The sequence below is a fragment of the Mesitornis unicolor genome, unplaced genomic scaffold (genome assembly GCF_000695765.1).
Source record: "Mesitornis unicolor isolate BGI_N332 unplaced genomic scaffold, ASM69576v1 scaffold10028, whole genome shotgun sequence".
Classification (NCBI taxonomy): Eukaryota; Metazoa; Chordata; class Aves; order Mesitornithiformes; family Mesitornithidae; genus Mesitornis; species Mesitornis unicolor.
In genome coordinates this window covers 30,140-43,574 of record NW_010201191.1, presented here as the reverse complement: position 1 = coordinate 43,574, position 13,435 = coordinate 30,140, and the positions used below count along the sequence as shown (strand labels likewise).

General features: G+C 44.6%; 1 protein-coding gene across 1 annotated transcript in view; it reads left to right on the top strand.

The window, feature by feature from the left end:
• FAM219A (family with sequence similarity 219, member A) overlaps window positions 1-13,435 on the top strand; it is a 35,693-nt gene that overhangs the window by 6,844 nt on the left and 15,414 nt on the right. The window lies entirely within an intron of this gene.

The following is a 13,435-nucleotide window of genomic DNA, read 5'->3' as shown; positions in this document are numbered from 1 at the left end:
CTCTTTCCATTTATAAGAGAAATTGCATACACAGATTTATTGTAGCATCTTTCCTGTAGGATATCTCCAGGCTCTTTATGAAGGGGATAAGTGAGTAAACAGATGCATCACGTTAAGGGCAGTATGGCTGTCTGCAGACGGAACAGCAAAGATGAGAGCAGAAAAACAGTTGTGACAGGCATTTTATTGCAATTAGTTAAAGGAGAAATAGAGGGGCAGAAAGGAGTGTGTGAGACACTGTAACTGACACAGAATCAGGTAAACAGTAAAGTTAAACTGGAACAGAGCAATTCACTGCCATTCAGCAGAAAGCTCTGGGCAGGGGGGAGTCTATGAGGGAGTGAGACAGACGGAAGGGAGGTACCAGTCAGCAAATCCCAGAAGCAAAGCATGAGCACATGAATATAAGCGTGATGTGGCACAGTGTTCCCCGAACAAGCCTAGCCTTTCTGTCACTGCAATTTTCTTGATTTGTTGTGCCAGCCCATCAGAGCTGTACTGGCCTTTCCCAGCACTCCACTGTCATACGTACACTTCCCCCATGACAAGCTGCTGGGTACCCACGTGCCTCGTAAGCTGATAGACAAGCACCCACTCACATCTTGTGTTGAATACGGCACTCGTGGCTAATGTACCTTCAGATAAAAAGCCATGAAGGAGGAAACTGCAAGGTAGCTGAATCATTTTGCTGGGCATTATCTGGCCATCCTTTAACCTCTCCAGATTTTTAAAGTACCTTCAGATCTGATAGTCTAGGAAAGAGGTAATCCTGATGATCTGCTTCTACACAAATTATTTTGCTTCGTAATGAGAATGAGCCAAAGCAACTAGAGTCTGAATGGGGTGTTTGTGCACGAACCTGAAGACCAGAGCAGGTCTTCAAATTACCTGGTTCCCATCTTTGCCCTGACCCACCATAATCTGTCACCTCAAATATGAGGAGCAGCCCAGAATGTTATGAGGCAAAACAAATTAAGCAAGTTATTGAGATTCTCTGGTCGAACAGTGATGAGAACAAAAACGAAGCCGAATCCCAGCAGGCAGCACCACAGCAGTGGTAGGCTGGTGTTCTGTTCAGAGACCTTATTATATGCTACATATTACTCTCATCACTGTTTTCTATGAGGTATGTAGAGAGCTGGTTTAAAAGAGTGATGTCCCAAAGGTGATTTACACCTTGTTTGCGACATTAAAAAGACTTACACCAGCTGAGTTGACAAGGCTACCTGCTGAAGTATGGGCATCTTTGACAAAGTCAACACAGAAAAGGCAATAGTACTGTTTTCTGGCTTCTCAGAGCCCTGTGTCCTTAAATGTAGGTTCCACCTGAACTTCTGACCTGCCACAAGGGAACATCTTCCCAGTTCTGAATTACTAAGGTGTTACTATTTCTGTAATTCCTTCTAATGTCTCCACAGGTAGATGAGTTTCTGCATAGCACTCAAGGGAAGCAAGTAGAGCCCAGTGTAATTAATGCAAATTGACTCTAGAACGGACCACAGCATCTGCAGAGTGTATTGGATGATACATTTTTTAATGTGTTTGATTTATTAATGATGAGCTTTAAACTGTACCTGATGGTTAATTCAATTTGTTCTGACTATTCAGTAATGTTGCCTCCCCCTTTGTCTTTTTTTGTGCCACACATTGAGCTCTTAATCAGGAAAGTTTACTGTCTGCTTATTGAATGTGGGGGCTAAAATGCTCCATCAGCAGGTCAGGCTCTATTAAGTAGAAATAACACATACTTCTCAAAGGGAAGGGATTTGTGCTAGTATAGGAAGTTCACTGCAGTTCTGTTTTTTAACTGGTATCCTTACAAAGGGTGCTCACAGCACCCTGGAAACTTTGTGTTGCCTCTCTGAGACTCAGAGCTCAGAATAGCAAACAAACCTTGGTGTTCCACAGCAGGATAGCAAATAGATGAGCCTGTCATCAGTACTGTGTGTCCTTTCAGTAGCAGGGTCCTTGTTAGGTGAGGGTACCATGGTGGTTTTGGATACAGACCTTGGCTGAGCATGAACAGAGAAACATCCCAGGAGCCCTTCTGCTCTGAACCTGGGAACAGTCTTGGCTCCAAGTAAAGCAGCCAGCATTACACCCAGCTGTGGACAGCAGAGCCCCAGTGTGCCGGGTCCAGCAAGTGACGCAGCTGAAGCACAAACTGCATGGTCAAGCTCTTAATGTGGCACTTAGGGAGATGTACCACATGAAATGGTGGAGAAGAGGTAGGATAGAAACAGCAGCAACAAACTAAGCATGATTTTTGCCCTGTAAACAAAGGTCAGACTTCATCATGTCCCCTCAGTTTGGAGGTCTGGGGAGGAGCAGTTCTCCAAAAACATGGTTCTTCATGGAGGGAGGACTGATTGAAGCAGGTCATGGAGCAGTATGGGCCTATGCTGGGCACAGGCAAAAGAGGGCTGTTGCCTAGGTTGGCAGACTGGTAGACGCAACTCTACTGTAGCTTCAGCTATTCTCAGTGTCACAGCATGGGGTCAGAGATACCACCAGCCTCTTACACCAACCAACACCACAGCTTTACAGAGGAGTTTTAGGAACAGGAATTAAGTCGCAGTGGAGATGGTGGGACTAGTTGTACAAAGAGGCTTCTGTATCTTGTGAGTCCTGGCTGGGACTAAGAGGGAGCTTTACCTGTTTGTTCCCTGAGAGTTGCTTCACTACTGGCAGTAATGAGGCAGCAGCCTCTCCATGAAGGACCACAGCCTGTACCAGTTGCAGCCTTCCTGCTCTGCTGTGTGCAGAAAGCCTTCTGGCACCTCTTCTCCTTTTCTTCTAAACCTCAAGTTTTTGGCACAGCTCTTCTCTTGTTCTGCTTGGCAGTCATTCTCTATAAAGCAGGTCTCACTAAAGGAAAATAAAGCTGTTTTTATAGATGCCACGTATTTCCCAGTGTAAGATTTTATTTAAGAAGTTGTAAAGTCACAGCAGTAATTGGACAGTCTGATCCCATTTCTCCAGTTGTTAAACACAGCTATCCTTCAAAAAGCTTTAATTACTGTCTGAATCATGGCTGAATAGCTTGTGCTGAGGGTAGGCATTTATCGCCTCGTTCATGGAAATGAGATGTCGCAGTCTGGTACTGTGCAGAATAGCTGTAGTCCCCTCTTTGAAGCTTATTCCAGTAGAAATGGGAATTGTTAATCAGATTTGAAAACATTTGAGCATTCCCCAAGCCCTCTCTCTAAATTAGCCTATAGAAAAAGCATGCCTCATAGTCTATATTTGCACCCTTTCTCCAGGTCCTCCTGCATAACCACTGTGATCTGTTCGTCCCTGCCTTGACATAGTGCTGGTAGTGGGCTTCTGTTCACTCTGCTTTGCAAACTCCTGCTCTCCTAGGTTTCCTTCCACTTTCCATATCAGTGAAATCATCTGCCCTCACTTTTTAAGACTGCACAGCTGAGCCGCTGCTTCTCACTGATTCCTGCCTTCCTCTTCATATCCCATTCACCTGTGAACTTTGCCTAAATATTTTTTTTCTTGTATTAACTTTGTGCCTTTTTTCTGCCTCTCTCACTGTTTACCTTAAGGAAGAGCTTGAATTGATTCAGCCAAAGCCTCTGTGAATGGGGAACTCTGTCAACTCTGTCTTGCACCACTCTTTATAGCATGATAAAATAAATCTTCTACAGGATTTTAAGGCAATTCTACTATAAACCCAAACCCATCATGTTATGTTTGCTGTAACTTTGAATTTTTCTATCTTCTACTCTAAATGCAAGACAATCCTCACTTTTTAAAAAAAAAACTAAGTACCTTTTTTTCTCACTGCTGTGAAATTGGTAGCAAGTCAGAGGGTTTTGATGTCTCTTGGGAGTTCTTTGGCTTGTTATTCTGAAGTTCACAACTTTAAAGTGCTTTCTGCCATGATTAAACAGTGAACTGGCTATGAGAAGAAAGTTTAATCACACCAGGTGTTTCAGAGCTGCAGGCTGCTGGCAGCCACTTCGCTGCAATGAAGCTCCCAAGTAAGACCAGCTTCTCCATGCCAGAAAACAGTCCCTCTCAGTCCCCTGTCACTACCTGGCCTGAAAGTTAAAGCAGATTTTCAAAAAAGAAAGATTTGACATGATTTATTTTAAATACTGGTTGTAGGATTAGGAATTTGAGAGAAGAAATTAATACTACAAGTGAGACAACTGTACTTTGTATAAGTTGATCTGAGAAACCATGTTTGACATATTAAATGACTCTGTGCTAAAAATATGTCTTGAATAAGGCTAGCATATTTAATATTTAAAGGGATGCTGTCAGGCATGGTTGTTTGAGTCCAGATTGGAGGCTGCTTTTAAAATGAAGATTTTCAGGGTTTGCTTATAGTTTTTAAAGAAAAAAAACAACCCAGATATCTTGGGCTTAAAGTCCCTACTAAACCCTAGCACTGTTGGGTTGTTTTTTTTTTTGTAATTTCACTAAAAGAATATGTAATTGTTAGTTCCAAAACGGTTCACAAATTTATGTCTAATTTACAGGGTGGTTTTAGCTATGAAAGGTTTGAGAAGCTCAAGTCACAAAGCAGCTGTGCCTTTTTTAGCCACAGAACATGGAAGACTCAAGTTCAATTCCTTTTCTGCCTGAGTGCTTTAACTAACAGGCCGAAATGTGGCTTTACGCAGAGCTCTGATCTGTGTGGGGCAGGATGTGAAGCAAAATGCAAAAGCAAAATTTTGACATAGTTATTACTCTGCGGATAGATGTTATGTCTTTAGTGCTTCACAGCTCACATAACCAACTCACTGCCTGTGTGCGGAAGAGCTGCAATACACAACAGTCTTTGTATTTGGCTTTGGGTCCTTGGAAAGCCCTTTGGATTTTGCTATCCCTCATTATCCATCAGTAACACAAGGAGGTGATCTTAGCTCCTTTGTTGCCAGTGTTCTTCTTTCTATCTGTGATTAAACATTCATGGGCACCCGGGAGTTTCCACTTCCCTAGAAAATGGTGTCATGACCGTATTAAAAAAAGGCTATGGCTGTGTTTGGCCTCAGTGACTAGGTGAATTGAAGTGTCTACAGGGCATCTACAGGACATTCATCTGACCTGGAACTAGGCTGTAATCTCATCTGTTTCAGGGCAGGGCAGAGATAGAAACAAAAATGGGCAGGTGTAAAGGGGAAAAAGACAATGCCAGCTGTCTGCATTTAACTGTTAATGACCATCAGATGGGAGATGACCAGGATAATCTGGAGAGTCGTAAGAAGAGTGGAAAGGCTTCATGTGAATCTTCCTCTGTGCTAGTGAGGAGAAGGACCTGGGGGTGTTGGTTGACAGTCGGCTTAACATGAGCCAGCACTGTGCCCACGTGGCCAGAAAAGCCAATGGCGTCTTGGCCTGTATTAAAAATGGTGTGACCAGCAGGTCCAGGGAGGTGATCATCCCCCTGTACTTGGCACTGGTGAGGCCGCACCTCGAGTCCTGTGTTCAGTTCTGGGCCCCTCACTAGAAGAAGGATGTTGAGATTCTGGAGCGTGTTCAGAGAAGAGCCACAAGGATGGTGAGGGCTCTGGAGAACAAGCCTGATGAGGAGCGGCTGAGGGAACTGGGGTTGTTTAGCCTGGAGAAGAGAAGGCTGAGGGGAGACCTCATCACCACCTACAACTACCTAAAGGGAGGTTGTAGAGAGGTGGGTGCTGGTCTCTTCTCCCAGGTGATGGGGGATAGAACAAGGGGAAACGGCACCAAGCTGTGCCAAGGGAGGTTCAGGTTAGAGATAAGGAGGAAGTTCTTTACGGAGAGGGTCATCAGAAGCTGAAGCAGGCTGCCCAGGGAGGTGGTGGAGTCACCATCCCTGGATGTATTTAAAAAGCAGGTAGATTAGGTACTTAAGGATATGGTTTAGTGGGTAAACAGGAACGGTTGGACGTGATGATCTCAGAGGTCTTTTCCAACCGAGCGATTCTGTGATTCTGAGTTGGCATTAAATTGTCTGTAGCATCTAGTGGACTAGTATCTAGAACTTAATTCCCAACCTGTTTCTTTTCTAACCTTAATCACCTTAAGGAAACCCTTTTTCACCATGAGGACAGCCAAACACTGGAAAACTTTTCCCAGGGAGATTTTGTCATATCCATCCTTGAAGGTTTTGAAAACTTGACTGAATAAAGCTCTAAGCAGCCCAGTCTGATCCGATAGCTGATCCTGCTTTGAGCAGAACATTAGACTAGAAAGCTCCTGAGGTCCCTTCCAACTTGACGTGTCCTGTGATGCTATTCCTAGTTAGGACTCCAGTTATTTTTTTAGATGTCGTATACTTTATACTTGCTACTGAAAATGCCTAAGTCCTACCTAGCTGTTCTCTTGGGTTCCCAACACAAACGTCGTAGGTTTTGCAGAAGTAGACTTAGGTAACTTGCATGCACTGGCACTGGGCATTCCTCTTCCATAAGCACTGGTATGTGCACTGATAAACAAGGGAAACCAAGTGGATTTTCACTCCATTATAAATGTTCTTTTTTAAAAAATTTTAATTATTCCTCTCTGTTCTTTCTCTTTTATTCACCAAACCTCCTCAATTGTACAGTGATTGAATTTAAGAACATCTTGAAACTAATTTTCTCCTTCACTTGTATCTCTTACAGACTCCAGTGCACAGACAGGGAAATTTGTTCTTTTCTGTTCATTTGTTCTCAATGCTGAGTGATCTTTTAATACCAGCAAGCAGCTGATTTCTTGTACCCTTTATGTCCTAGAAAAACAAGGGCATTCACAGAGTGTAGCAATGGAGTATTACAAAGCAGAACCAAATTCAAGGTGGTTGTGCATGTGTTCATGTGAGGTGCAGCACAAGTGACAATTAAGTAGCTGCTAAGGCAGCTGTGCACCGCCTCCGTTTCATACACCAATTTGAGCTCTTCTTGGCACTGGTGATGTCTCAGGCAGCCTTTGAAAAAGGCACTTAAGTCTTAGATTGGCAGAGAGATTTTTTTCCTGCTGTAATATGGATTTTTAAGGGGACTTAGCAGGAAGGAATCATAACCCAGAGGGCTGGCTGTCACACACAGATCCCTACCTACTGCATGCCACCAATAATTATAAGAAAGAACAGAAGAAAAAACCCTAACGAATCCTCCCATCCCATATTTTTTCCCATTAGCATCCCGTGCATTTTTTCTGTAGGATGGTAGAATGGATTTTTAGCAGAGACACTTAAAATCCATCCTGGAGAATGAGATCTACTATTTTAATAACTTGAAAAACATTGTTTTGATCTTCTTGTGAGGAATTTAGTGCAGGAAAGGAGGCAGTGGGCAGATGTTCAAGACTATGAAAGGTGTGGAGGTTGCCTTGGGAAAAAATGAGTGCTGATCTGGAGCAAACTGTTGTGTTCCCTGTAGCCCAGAAGAATTTCTTTCTTCTGTTTGGAACAAAGAGATGCTTATGAAAAGCTGATTGTTACATCTAACAATGTTACAGAACAATACTAAAACTTTTCAAAGGCAGGAGACGGCAGAAAAGCAACTTGTCATAGACCTGCTCTGTAATCCAAAGGCAGAATCACAGTTGTGAAAAATTAAGCAAAGGATATTTTAAGTTTTAAAAATGAAAATTTTTGAGTACATTTCTTCTGGTCCTTCAACTCAACAAATTATTTACTCTGGCTTGCTGAGTATTCATGATGTAGTTAGCACTCAAGAGGGCCTTTAGCAGAGGTTTTAGCAATGGAGCTGTTGACAGGCTGAGTACTCTGAGCAGTGCTCTGTGGAGGAAAAGGTGTTATGTTAGGTGAAAGGAAAGGGTAAGCAGTGACATGTAATGATTTGTAAATCTCCACCACTGTAAAACCTGTTCTTTGGGGCAGTCCTTGAAAGCCTCTAGGGTTTGCTACATACAGATCCCTTTGCTAGTCCAGCGGTGTTGAAGTCACCCAAGTTACTTCAAGTGGTGGCCTTGATCCTCAGAGATTTCCAGAGGGAGAGTGCCCCATCAGCACCATCCACCCAGGCACTGACTTTTGCTTTGTTCCTTTGGCCCAACAATATTTTGAGACATTTTTAGGTACCAAAACCCTGTATGACACAGCAAGTTATGGCTGATCCTAGTTGCAAATGGTGGCTTCACTTAGAGACTGTCAAGTGTACCTGATAAGCACAAACTCTCTCAGGGAGATGCCTTGCCAGGTCCCCAGCAGTTTGCACTGTCATTGGTAGATGTTAGTTTGCCTTCCTGAGGTCCGTGCAGAAGATCAGATTATCGAACTAGCCTGGAATCATAAGCACGATTTTTCACAAGGTCAACCAAAGTAAGCAGAGTGCAAGTAAAGTAAGAAAACTATATTGTCATATGGTCACTGCCCCAGCCACCAAAGGCTTTCTCTTGTGCAAAGTATGGTAGATTTAACACCCAAGTTTACCTCTCTGTGTTACGAGAATTTGCTGTTGCAAAGCACCTTCACCAGCACAGAAACACCAGAGGCACTTTGTTGGTGTTCCTGTTTATTCCAGTTTGCTGCCTTTAAGCATCAAAGTGATGCAATTTACAGAAGAAAAGACTTTCTGCCTCTAGTTTCTGATACTGCCTTCTCCAAAGGGATGTGGAAGAGCAGTGGCTGCCCATGCCTTTCCCACCAGATACCACTGCAGAGGTGAGGCGATCAGAGATGCTCTAACAGCTTTTTCACAACGTGGTCAGAAGAGGAGATGCAGCTTGCTCTCCTTTATTTGTTACTGGCCTCTGGAGACCTAGTAGGAAGAAACCTTGTTCCTGTTGTTGGGCTGAGCCAGTGTGACTTAAGGCACCTGGGCAACAAATGCAAGGGATAGAAAAATGCCAGCTTGTGTTGGTTCTCTGTCTCTTCATTTTTATCCAAGTCCAAGTCAGAATGCATCTTCTCAATCGGATGTCTTTGCTGGGTTGTGTGATTGAAACTGATGATTCTTCCTCCTGTTTCCCCAATGCACATGGTGCCTGAGGACAGACTGTGTTGAAGACAGCTCAGCAGATCCCACTGGCCCCAAATTTTAGCTTAAGAGCCATCCCTGGGAAGGACAAAACTGTCAGTCTCTGGACTTCCTCCACATCTCTACTGGTGCTGACCTGGAGAGAAGTTAAAGGGTTTTTGTTCCCCGAAGCTTGGTGTTACCCTTCCATTCACCTCACAAGTGCAGCTGTTAGCAGCCACAAAGGTCTGTTAAAAGCAAGGAGTATTTTCTGCAGCCATTTTGCTCTGCTTACAGCTTTTCCTGGTGGTTTTTGAGCACTGTGTGTGCCAGTGCCAATGGGGTGGAGAGACTCAGGAAATCTGAGTCTTAAAGCTATTTCTTTTTGAGTCTTGGCACAAGCCAGGCCCTTTTCAGCATATTGTGCGTGAGAAAGAGATTCCAGGCTTGAGAGAGTTATTGGATGTGTGTATATGTATATACACACACCACAGCTCCTTCATCCTCCCTGCACTTGCTTGAACTGCTTGCCTGAGGGGAACTGGTGCCTCGTTCCTGCTCCCCATCTCCTGCAGATGCCCCAGCTCATGCGTTCGGAGAAAGTTTCTGATGTTGCTTTACACTGAAATTGTCTCCAGAACAGATAATCCCATCGCCCTTATTTTTTGTCCCCAGGGTAATTTGAGATACATTATGACTTAAAATTGCTGGTGCTTGTATGGAGAGAAATAATGAGGCAAAAAAGACAACAGTTGATACTACTAGTCCTGCATGCAGTTGGTTGCCAAAGGAAATCTGTGTTCTTGATTCAGAACAGATTATGAAAAGGCAAATCGGTTTCTTTACAAAAATGCATAGCAAAAGGAAAAATAAAACAAGCTTGTAGCTCTGCAAAGGCTTTCTGAAATCCCACCGTGCCTTAAGGTAACAACCCCCTGCTCTTCATGTCTTTTGCTCTAAATTGGAGTCTGTAGGGTTTTGTTCTCGCACATCCTGCTGTGCGCTTCATTGGCAGATGTGCGGTACTCAGACAGCATCTCCCTGCTGCTAGCTGCCCTTCCTTCCCCTTCACCTCTGCCTGTCCAAAACTGAACACAGTATTCAAGGAACTGGTGAGGCAGTACCTCTAATGCCATGTTCAGTTTTGGGCCCCTCACTACAAAAAAGACATTGAGGGGCTGAAGCATGTCCAGAGAAGGGCAACAAAGATGCTGAAGGGTCTAGAGCGCAAGTCTTGTGAGGAGCGGCTGAGGTAACTGGGGTTGTTTAGGCTGCAGAAAATGAGGCTCAGGGGAGACCTCATCAATTTCTACAACTACCTGAAGGGGTATCAGTCTCTTTCCCCAAGTAACAAACCATAGGATGAGAGGAAATGGCCTCAAGTTGCTCCAGGGAAGGTTTAGATTAGGTATTAAGAAAAATCTTTTCCCTGAAAGGGTTGTCAACAGGCTGCCCAGGGAAGTGGTGGAGTCACCATCCCTGGAGGTATTGAAAAGATGCGTAGATGTGGTGCTTAGGGACATGCTTTAGTGGTGGACTTGGCAGTGCTCTGTTAACAATTGGACTCAAAGATCTTAAAGGTCCTTTCCAACCTAAATGAGACTATAATTCTGTCCACCCAGCAGCACCACCTGGCTGAAGGGCAGGCAGGTCATTTCTTATAAAGTCCTTTAAGAGGCATTGGAATTGGCACAGACTCTGGAAAAGTTTTTATCATAGGAAAAATGCTGACCCTCCTCACTTTCTTTTTTCATCACTAACTTCAACCCACTTATGCTGTGCTTAAGTATCTGTGTATACAACTTAAAGCCTGTTGTAAATCTTAATTATTGAAACGTAATTCAAACTGAAGTTGGAACAAAGAGGAACCATACATACATCACTTAAACACCTACCATTTTAGTTGCCTGTGCTCCTTACCCACAGTGTGGTTTCTGTGTTAATTTCCTCAGGCAAAGTACTACATGGCTTTTATACATCCTCACTAGTCCCTTAGCACTACTGCAATAAAGCCTTGTTTGCTGAGACCCTCAGGCTGTTTCTCTCCCATTCTACTCTTACAACGCTTCTGTTCCTCTCATGTCACCTCCATCTCCAGTCATGCAGCCGAACAGGTAACTATACAACAATAAATCCTATGTTTGTATGCAGTTGGTAATTTTAGGACACAAATGTGTATGTGCCAAGTGAAGCTGAACATGCATGCACTGTGGCCCAACGCAAACCTAACTCAGGCATGCAAGAGCCACAGAAATTATTATAATTCTTGTATTGCTTTTGCTTGTCTCTACCCTTTTGTCTTAGAAATCCTGTGGAAAATCCTTAGCTAATGGTCTTTTGATAAGCAAATCCAAGCTGGGATTTTTCCTCCCTTCAGTGCATACAGCTGGCTATTGGCGAGGGAGGTAAAAATGTTGGTCTGCCAAAATTTCTGCCTCACTGGGTCATTTAGGAGAGTGGGTCAGATAGTGGGGACTTGGCAGCTGCAGCATTGCCAGCGATCTCATTTAGTGCTATGGTGTTGAGAGCAGGCAGCTGGGAGGCAGAGTCAGAAACCTACCCTGCCTGCTGTTTGGGGGAGGTGGGCTCATTTGCCAGTCAATAGGATCTCATCAGGCTTTCAGCTGTGGCAAGACAGAAAAGCATGAGTTTGGGTCTTATATTCAGACTGTAGGTTTTATCTGTCTCCACTGTGCTCGGACTCCTTTTTACCATCTCCCCAAAAGCTGTTTTAAATCTTGCTCAGGCCAGCAGTGCTTCAGCATCTGTCCTCTCTCTTCTGCGGCTGCCTGTGGTCCGGCAGTGAGCAGCACTGGCATGGCAGTGCCATAATCGCAGCCCCGATTGGGCATGTTGCTGCCTGACAGCTTGTGTTAGCAAACCACTTCTGGGCATCACTCCTCACACAGTCCTGACAAAGGGTAAGAAACATGCAAAATACATCAGCGTTAAAATACTAAACCATGTTTAATTGACGTCAGAGTTCTGTATTAAGAACATTCACCGTATTTACCTGTACATTGCTGTTATCTTCAGCCTTTCCATGGATCCTTTTTGAGCCCTCCCTGCCACTGAAACTGCTGCTCCTTTGACAGGGGCTTCAGCTCAGCAGTACAGATGTCTGATTTACAGTTACAGGGCTCTGTGGTTTTGGATGTCGTCTCTCATCCCCCAGCCCTGCTTCCCCTCCTGCTGCGCTCAGAGCAGCTGCAGCCAGCAACCTGGTCCCCAGAAAGCCCCTTTCATCTTGCCTTTCAAGCCTATTTCTCTAGAGTTTCAGCAGGGACATAAGCTTTCTCTGGCCAGTCCTGTCCCTCTGTCATTAAAGGCATAGCTGTGTTTTGCCACTTCCTTTGAGACGTGAAAGGAAAAAGCAGCTGCCAAACCCTCAATCCTGCACCCCATCCCTGAAAGGAGGAAAACATTAAGGAACATAAAATATGTGATAATGGCAATCTGCCATCCACCAACCTCCTCTACTGCCTAATGCTGCCAGATAGCCATTCTACCTGAGAAGGAGGCAGGGCATCCATTGAGAGTGGGAAAAGCGGTAGTTTAGGACTAATCCCTGTGGTCAGTTCTGATTTCTCTACCAAAGCAGAGTCCGAGCTGGAGGAGGAAGGTGGCAGCATCCTGCCCCTTCTTCTGAGGCACTTTACAAGAAACAGATTGCTGCACCCAGTGAGCCCCATCCTTCAGAGCATGCAGCAAAGGACAAAGCCAGAAATGAAGCCATGAGCTTTCTCTAAGCTTTTACATGTAAAGAGAAAGAGGAAAGGAGTTCCAGCTCCTCCCTGGAGTGGGCCACCCACCCAAAGCCAGATGAGAGCAGCGTGGATATCAAAATGACAGGCTGGGCTCTTTGAAACCTTGCTTGTAAAGTCTTGCGGCTGCCCTAAATAAACCCTGTCTGCCTCTCTCCACACCATCTGGAGAGACTTCAGAAGAGAGGGGTGGGAGTCTTAGCTGCACCAGGGATAACAACCGGGCTGCAATGCTGAGCTGTCCCCAGGGGCTACCGTGCCCCAGTGATCTGGCAGCAGCCGCAGGTGCCACGGAAACTGCTTTTGCAGGTACTTTTGCAGCAGGAGAGAGAAGTGTGGAGGCATGCCACACACAAGGGCTCACACAGAAATCTCCAACCCTGCTCCAAAAGAAATATATGAAATTAGGGGCCAGTATTCCTCTGAAATAGAATTCCTGCCAACCTAATTAATGAAAGCTTAATCAGCAGATTGGTTTATCATAAACTTATTAATTCACTACTTGAGCTCTAAGGCTGTTTGTCACATTTCCAGACAATGGCAGTCTCACTAAGGGGTACCAGGTCAGTGACGCTGTTAAGGGAGCAGGTTGGCTGTGCGGGACAGCTCTGCGGTTGAGCCACTGCTGATCCAAGAACCCAGGACTGGGGCTCATAAACTGAATAGCAGGAAGAGGCACCCTGGGCTGTAACACATCCTGTTCTCCCATAGAGATTCATAGTAAACACTCAATTCATCTAATGAAACAATGCCTGAAATTCCTCTTCTATG